The sequence below is a fragment of the Hordeum vulgare genome, chromosome 2H (assembly GCF_904849725.1).
Source record: "Hordeum vulgare subsp. vulgare chromosome 2H, MorexV3_pseudomolecules_assembly, whole genome shotgun sequence".
In the NCBI taxonomy this organism is placed as follows: domain Eukaryota; kingdom Viridiplantae; phylum Streptophyta; class Magnoliopsida; order Poales; family Poaceae; genus Hordeum; species Hordeum vulgare.
In genome coordinates, this window is record NC_058519.1 from 72,020,903 (window position 1) to 72,029,518 (window position 8,616).

Genomic DNA, 8,616 nt, shown 5'->3' on the forward strand with positions numbered 1-8,616 from the left:
AGCATGAAGCAGGAGCCATACCTCGCACTCACGAACTCACGCGGGGCGCCTCGTGCATTACCTCAATGCGGTAGCGGTAGAACATCATCGCGCGATGCCCTAACGACGACAGAGTGAGTGGACCGACGCAACATGCTTCACCATGCCATTTTCAGGACGTCGGATGTCTCGTCAGACTAGGTCCTCGCAAATGCCGCGCTGGCGTAGGCCTATGCACACCCTCAGGGGAAGGGGCGGACGAAATGGGGCGACGTCCATGGTCGACATTGGCCTCTGCACGACGAGGGAGGAAGTTGAGTGGCTACACCGTGTGCGGCACATCGCAGCCAATCGACACGTTTTGAGTAATAGATAGCATTATTAGTTCATCCTTTTTGCAATTTGTACAAATATAGAAAAACACATTGTTTGGCATAAATATATGTACAAGTGCCTGTTAAGGGTCAGATGATAATTAAAAAAACTTATGATTTTTCAGCTAAGTTTGTAGTCATTTCCTTTTATTTATTTATTCTGTACCAAAAAATTCCTTTACTTCCATTCTCTCCCGCTAATAGCCACTAATTCTAGTCAAAAGCAAATAAGTACGCGCGCTTTATTAACATCAGATCTCGCGAGGCGGTAACCACGCCAGCAAAATCGGAAACCTCCTCCTCCCCTCCCCATATCAAAAGGCAATTCCCTTCCTCCACTTGTACGAAGGATCCATTCTCCAGCAGATTAATCATGGCCTTTCCTCCCTCACGAGTATCATAGCTCGCCCAGCTAATTCCACCATTGTTGTTGAGGGGCACAAGAGGCGTCTTGTTCAGCAACTGGGACGGCAAGGTGGCAAGCAGATCAATTCCCACACCCGATTCATAGAAACAGAAGGTAAATACTAGTAATCGACTTGAAGATTTTGCCTCCTCCTCCCTTTTTGGTCTAGATCTGTCCCTTCTATGCTTCCGAATTACTCTCTTCCGGATTGAATTTGACCGTGCACGCCAAGTGTTTCATACTTGTCCTGTGTTATTGATTTAGAATTTTGGGGAGTCTTCAAATAGATTGGGTTGCTTATAACAACTTCTGGAGAGTCAGGTGCGGACGCGCTAAGTATTTCAATCCAGTTTTCTACCATTACTACCTTGGTGAGTTCAATCTCTTCACAGACTTTGTGTATGGAACTCCAATTCTTATTATGATGTGCATGTTGGTAGTATATGTTGATTCTGATTATGATGTACAAGGGTCTGGTTTGTCTCAGACTCTCAGACACACAGTCACTGAATTCTTTGGGGTTCAAATTCAAGTTAACATGAATTAATCCAAACAATCAGGTCCCCTTTTTTTCATGGGAATACAGCTTTGCTGCAAGTACATACCAGTAGTTCTTGCTGCTGTTGCTACTGAAATTCTGCTGCTGCTATAATATATGCCGACGAGGATCAGGACATCTCGACATGCATCAAGTATTCTTTTTGCTGCTGTAATTCTGCTGATGTTGCTCTGAAAGTTTGCTGCTGTTGCTCTGAAAGTCTGCTGTTGTTGCTGTAATACGACTAAACGGCAGCTCAGCAGGTAAATACTAGTAATCTGTTGCTGTTGCCCGGGTGAACATTTTTGTAGTATATACGTACGTAGCTACTTAAGGGTTGCTGCTGTGTTGTGCTTGCTGCATGAGCTGCTGGAGCCTGGCCTCCAGCTCGGCCTTCTCGGTGCCGAGCCGGTCGTTGTTGCAGCGCACGTCGCCGCAGCTCCTCATTGCGCGGTTGAGCTCGTCGAGGAGGCGACGGTTGGCGCCGCGGAGGTGGGCGACCCGCACAGGCAAGCCCCCTTCCGGATTAGTTGGGTTAGTGGCCGTGAATGGCGGCTGGGTTGTGTGCGTGAGGCTAGCATCATGTGTATAAGTATGACATCTGTTGGGATGACTGTCATAAGCCCCAAGTAGGACCACAAAATATTATCTTTTGCATAAATTATTTAAAGTTTTGGTCATTTTAATGTTGCAGAAGATATGTCAAGGACAAGAATTAACGTTGTTGAATCCAATGAAGAGTATATGATGGAAGAACCAATTGAACATCATAATTTTGGTGAAAAAGATCTCGAATCATTCGATGTCCATGAAAGAACTACTAATGGTGAAGAAGGCTTCACCGATTGTGATGATGCTGATGCGGATGAAAATGAAGACGGTAAGTTTGTTTCTCATTACTTACCATCTGTAATATATGATAATTCATCATCATAACATATAACAAATGGTTCTATATATTGAGCTGAAAATGCAGAAACAAAAGAGTGTAAGAAGAGGAAGCTGGAATATATTTGGAACCTTCCAAAAGGGAAAAGGATAATGGTTCGCTGCAATGACATAGACCAGCCAATTGGAAAAGAGGCTAAACACCTTGGGAACTTTCTTGGCTCAGTTGCAAGGAATGGATCATTGTGCTGTTTGAGCTACAAGGATTGGAGATTGCTCAAAACTAAAACAAATGTAAAGGCTATACTAGAGCAAGTGAAGGTAAAATTTAGTCCATTAAATATCTTTTACTAGCTTCTTCTATGTTGCCTTATATTGCATTCACTCTATTTATGTTGTAATTTTTCTGTAGATGCGGTTCCTTTACCTTCCTCGCATGGAAAAATATATATTGAAGACAATTGGAGACAGATGGAGGCAACATAAGTCTGATCTGAAAGCAATGTATTTTGATGAGAAAAAGAGCACCGAAGCCAATTACAGCAATAAACCAAAATTGGTGACTCCGGACCAGTGGAGATCTCTAGTTAATCATTGGACAACCGAGAAAGTGAAGGTACTTAAAAGAATTCCATTTTAAACTTTCCTTGATGGACTTTATACATTCTTGTGTAGATACCATAAAAGATATGCACATAATTACTTCGATTCATTCTTTGGTAGGGGCTTAGTGCTATAAGTAGAAACAATTGTTCAATGAGGAAGTCTACACATACTAGTGGGACAAAAAGTTTCCCTCGTCAGAGGGAAGAAATGGTAAAACATACTAACTTCAAGCACCCCTTTTCCATTGATGTTTTCTAATGTGATTCATGTTTACATTATGTATCAACCGAAAGATGCAGATCCTGAAAAGAAGTACCCTCATAGGGCTCACCTGTTCATCCATACGCACAAGCCGAAAACTTGCAGGAACAAAATCATTAATGCTCATGTGGTACATTTACAAGTCTCACCACTCGTATTTGAATTTGATATTTTGTATATTCTTATTATTTACATTGTTTTTTTAGGAGGAGTTAAAGGATACTGTGGATAAGAACCCTGAATTAGCAAATAACAGTGATGGAAAGACTGCATGGAAAGGAGATGCGTTGAACAAAGTATTAGGGGATGACAAGCCTGGCCATGTACATGGTTTGGGACTAGTTCCAAACCCCAAAAAACTTTTTGATGTTTCTACTTCACGTCTATTCCAGAATACACATTTTACTTCGGTGGGAGATACACAAAATGAAGATATGCTAGCTTTTAGAGTTGAAATGGAAAAATTACAAGATGTAAATAAAAATCAAGATGCTAAAATTATGGAACTCGAGGAGAAGATGAGAAGAATGGAAAGACGACCATATCAGGTAAATTTCTAACAACTGTAATCATCCTTTATGTTGTGGACTAACCTTTATGTATTCCAATCATAGGAAATTTCAGATCCAATGGCTACAATTGGGGTCGAACCTTCGGTCAATGGACACAACTCAAACAAAAAAGTTTGTACCTTGTCAAAGTACACAATAAAACTCCTCATATTTCACTCTAGAAATTATTTCACAATTATTTATGTTATGCTATCTGTAGAGAGTGCTTGCTCCTCCGGCTGATGGACCCCAACTTGTTAAAAAACCATCTAATTTACACAACAAGCCAAGTATGTCAAACGATTCAGATTTACAAGTATCAAACAAGAATTCTGTTTCAGATAAGGTTTGTAATGGTGGCAGTGCACGACAACTAGAAAAATGTTTTGCTGGACACAAGGTATCATCATAGTCCCATATAGAAAATCATGATCAAACTACAATGCAGCCATGTTTATGTGTTTACTTGTTGCTATCTCAGAATGTTGTGCGAAACCAAGAAGCTTTTGATCATAGTTACACTGCTCAGCAAGGGGAAACAAATTCTGCTGCACATAAGGTATGTTTCTGTTACCATACACAGTATGTTCAAAATATATTGCTCCGTTGTTTATGTATCTACTGGTTGTCTTGCTATCAGAATGTTGTTCAGATTAAAGAAACTTTGCTTCAGAATGTTCGTACACAGCAGGGAGAAAAAACGTTTGCTGCAAACAAAGTGGTATCTTTTCATAATCGCATACACATTTATGTTCAAACTATAGTGCTAAATTGTTTATTTTCTTATTATTTTTTCTTTTCTATCAAACTCTTGTCGAGACTAAAAAAACAACAAAAGGTGCTACTACAAGTAGTAAGAGTGCTGAGAGTGGTTCATTGAGCTGGTTGGGTGCGAGTGAATTACCTGTAAGAGTGCTCATTCATTTCATATGTTTCTATGTTTTGTTTCTGTTTTTTTATATGGTTACTTTGATTTTCGCGAGCAGGTAGGAACTAAAGTATTCTTGAAGAGCCTGATAAAACATAATCGGGACATAGCTATTGCTACAATTATGAGTTGTGATCCTAAATTTAAACTTGATGGTGCTGAAATTGGAAATGAATATTGGGTGGTGCATGTTAATATGGCACTTGTGAAAACTAAAAATTTGGTACAGAGTCGCAAAGACTGCAATACTCTCGGTAATGCAGAAAAAACAAAGATTGCATGGCCCTCAACCTTTGTACGTGACTACTATCTCGCCTCTATTACTACTTGCATCATGTCAATGCATTATGTATTAACAGTTCATTTTTTTGTTCGTAGATTAAAAAGATAAATGGATGACTATATGGATGAGTGGCAAGTGTACTGCATTGATGATGTTGATGTTCTGTTTCATGATGCGGACGTTGATAGATTCTTTCAGATTTAGTTATGTTGTGTGGATGACATTCCTGTTGGACGTTTTCCTCAATTAAATTTTAGTGAAGTTATAGGGGTGTTAATGGATGCTTTCAGTTTAAGTTTCATTTTCAAGAAAATAGTTAGATTATGCATCACATTTGATGATGTTCCTCTTGTAATATCATTGTAATCCAACAATTTTATCTCATATATAATTTCTTCCTCTTATCAATATATTATCTTTTTTTTGCTTCACTTGAATACGTTACTACACTAAGCATTTTACATAAATACACATATATAATAAATAATAATAATAATAATAATAATAATAATAATAATAATGCTTACCTATGCCAACACTTAAGCGTTGAAAATTCTCCGTTGCCAAGTAATGAGAATTTGATTCTTGTACATTAATCAGCAACGTATAGAACTGTTGTAGAAATTCGCTTTATCCGTTGTAGTCTTGCAACGGTTCCATTTACCAACGGTGATATAAGCGTTGTATTATACGCTAGCAACACTGGATAAGGCAACGCATCTCAAATCGTTGGTAAAGACACTCGCAACGCATATATGAGCTTTTAGGTACGGAAAAAGCGTTGCTATAGCGAGGGTCTTGTTGTAGTGGTATTACATGTATGTGCATGCTCGTTTAAATGCTTTCCTTTATTGATATAAGTGCATCATTTTACTTTATCCCTGTTGTATTTGATTGTTGTTTATTCTATTTTGCAAGCACCACCTCAAGATCATCCATGTCAAGGATAACAAGGTCAAACCCGAGGCCAACCAGTGGTATGCAAGTTGCTCCTTGTGCTTATACTGTCAGATTTATAAAATGTGTCTTAATATGCTAAGTAAAATGTAATATGCTAAGTAAAATATCTTGGAGGCTGGTGATGTAAAATACTGTCAGATTTTATTATGCAAATGTATTGTTGTAATCTGAATTAGCTGGCTTAGATGTGCCTGTGTGCTGTTACTCTTCCTTAGCTGAATAAGTAGGATTAAATGGTAATAAAATATCATAAGATATGTTTGGTTGTCTGTCCATGCATTCCAACAATTAACGTAATAATTATGTTTACTTTCCCTTGCAAAGATGAGCATCCTCTCACCGAGTACGAGAAGGTTAGAGCTAGAAATATGATGAGGAACAATCGGATATTCCAGTCCCTTGGCATTGATGCAATAGCGTCAATGATTAGGAAAACAAATGATGTACAAGAAGGTACAACTAAATGGGGTTCAAGAAGGTAGTGGAGTTATCAGTGATGACCCACAGTACAATCCTAAGGAGGATGAAGTTGTAGTGCACAAGACTGTTAAGGTGCAAACTCTGTCTTGCTTGGAGGGTTCGGGTTCTTGTATGCTTTGTGTTTCCTTGTGCTCACATATTTATGTTGTGATCTAAATTTTTTCTGTGCTATTTATACAAGGCACTGAAGACAGCCAACAAGAAGAGCAAGAGCTTAGAAGCATCTGTTGCAATGCCTCCAGGAAGGGTGATGGCCCCACCTCCAGGACAAACAAAGAGGATCCTGGAACCCGATGAACCTGATAGAGTCACAAGGCAGAAAGCAACTATGGCGGCTGCGACGGACCATCAAGAAAGTCCGCTAGGCATGGACTTTGAGAGCTTGGTGGAAATGCGTGATTAGTTTTTGTGAAGCTCTGCTCGTGTGAAGTTGTCAATTATTTAAGTGATTGGTCATTCTCGTGATGAAAAAATGTCTTGCTCTATTTGAACCTCATGAAGTATTTTGTGAAGTTGTCAATTATTTAAGTTTTCTTTGGACCATTTTGTTTGGCCACTAAAGTTAGTTTGGACAGGAAAAAGGCCGAGGCCCAAACAAGAAATAGACTAAGAAGGCTTGGGCCTAAAAAAAGAGTAGGCCAAGGCTCAATCTAGAATTTGACTAAAAAGGCTTGGGCCAAAAAAAAGAGTAGGCCAAGGCCCAAAAAAGAACTGGACTAAAAAGAGTAGGCCAAGGCCCAAAAGAAAAGTGGACTAATAAAAAACCTGCTGAGTAAAAGATTCTATCCCACAAAATAAAAGGCCAATTTTTTGGGCCCGACCCATGTAGACGACCGGAATGGACCGGGCTGAATCTTATTTATGACCTTTTCATTTGGTTATAATTCTTCCATGTCAGCCTGCCACGGTGGCTCTGACATGGTGTGGGCAGATTGCTAGTGACCAAATCATTTGGTCGTTAAACCTACGACCTTCTGTTTGGTCATAAAATCCTACGACCAATCTGGAAAAAAGGTCGTTATAGTTCACTAAAGACCCTCAGCGTTAGACCTTTTGTTTTTGGTCATAAAAAGGTCACAAATGGAAATCAATGACCAATCGGTGACCAATATTGAAGGTCGTTAGTTGACATATTTCTTGTAGTGTTATTGGTTTGGTTTGGCCAACTAGATTGGTAATTCTTGCAACGGGAGAAGTGCTTAGTTGTGGGTTCAATCTTGCAGTGTCCTCGCCCAGCGACATAGTAGGGGTAGCGAGGCACGTATTGTATTGTTGCCATCAAGGGTAAGAAGATGGTGTTTTCATCATATTGCTTGAGTTTATCCATCTACATAATGTCATCTTATTAATGCAGTACTCTGTTCTTCATGAACTTAATACTCTAGATGCAGGTAGGAGTCGGTCGATGTGTGGAGTAATAGTAGTAGATGCAGAATCATTTCGGTCTACTGGACACGGACGCGATGCCTATATGCATAATCATTGCCTTTAATATCTTCATAATTATTCGCTTTTATATCAATTGCTCGACAGTAATTTGTTGACCCACCGTATTATTTTCCGTTATGAGAGTATCCTCTAGTGAAACCTATGGCCCCCGGGTCTATTTTCCATATTATACTTTCAGATCTATAAACCAAAAAAATACCAAAAACATCTTGCTGCAATTTATTTACTTTTGTTTCCGCATTCTTTTATATCTATCTCTATCAGATCTCATCCTTGCAAATAACTCTGAAGGGATTGACAACCCCTTTATAGCGTTGGGTACAAGTGTTTGATTTGTTTGTGTAGGTACTACTATTGGGGCCTTTCTTGTCCCTCATACTGGATTGATACCTTGGTTCTCAACAAACTGAGGGAAAGACTTATCTACTTCGTTGCATCACCCTTTCCTCTTCAAGGGAAAACCAACGCAAGGTGAAGAGGTAGCAATACACCTAATCACAACAAACTAATCATATGCATATGAGCAATGGATAGAGGCAACCCCCCCCCCAAGCCCCCCCGCGATCATGTTGAGGTTACCAGGGTTATGTTTTAACGACCTCCTATCTCATGCTTTAATATTCTTCAAAATCAAAGTTGTGAGGGTTATGTTTTAACGACAAGACGAATACAAGATTTGCTCCATATGTCGTCGGCATAGGAATCTCTAAAACGACATATATTTAGGAACACACGGAGTATGCGACTGACCATAAGGAACCACACATACATCATGCAGTTGGTCTGTATCTTATGATGTGAATTAGAATCCCATAACACAAATTACACAAGAAAGAAGCTATCTGGAGTGGAGTGGTATCAGCAAGCAAACAAGCAGTAAGCCATGCCCAAGACGTGAAAGCGTTGTTGCCAA

The 8,616-nt window shown here is 39.4% G+C and overlaps 3 long non-coding RNA genes across 3 annotated transcripts; all 3 read left to right on the plus strand.

Annotated features, from left to right (window-relative positions):
* Positions 1-1,088: 1,088 nt before the first annotated feature.
* Positions 1,089-2,422, plus strand: LOC123429623. Its single transcript, XR_006622717.1, has 3 exons — positions 1,089-1,130; positions 1,992-2,177; positions 2,262-2,422. It is a non-coding gene; the product is annotated as an uncharacterized LOC123429623 (long non-coding RNA).
* A 1,283-nt stretch (positions 2,423-3,705) lies between these two features.
* LOC123429624 lies at positions 3,706-3,949 on the plus strand. Its single transcript, XR_006622718.1, has 2 exons — positions 3,706-3,752; positions 3,824-3,949. It is a non-coding gene; the product is annotated as an uncharacterized LOC123429624 (long non-coding RNA).
* A 5-nt stretch (positions 3,950-3,954) lies between these two features.
* On the plus strand, positions 3,955-4,366 carry LOC123429625. Its single transcript, XR_006622719.1, has 3 exons — positions 3,955-4,003; positions 4,085-4,162; positions 4,244-4,366. It is a non-coding gene; the product is annotated as an uncharacterized LOC123429625 (long non-coding RNA).
* Positions 4,367-8,616: the final 4,250 nt, after the last annotated feature.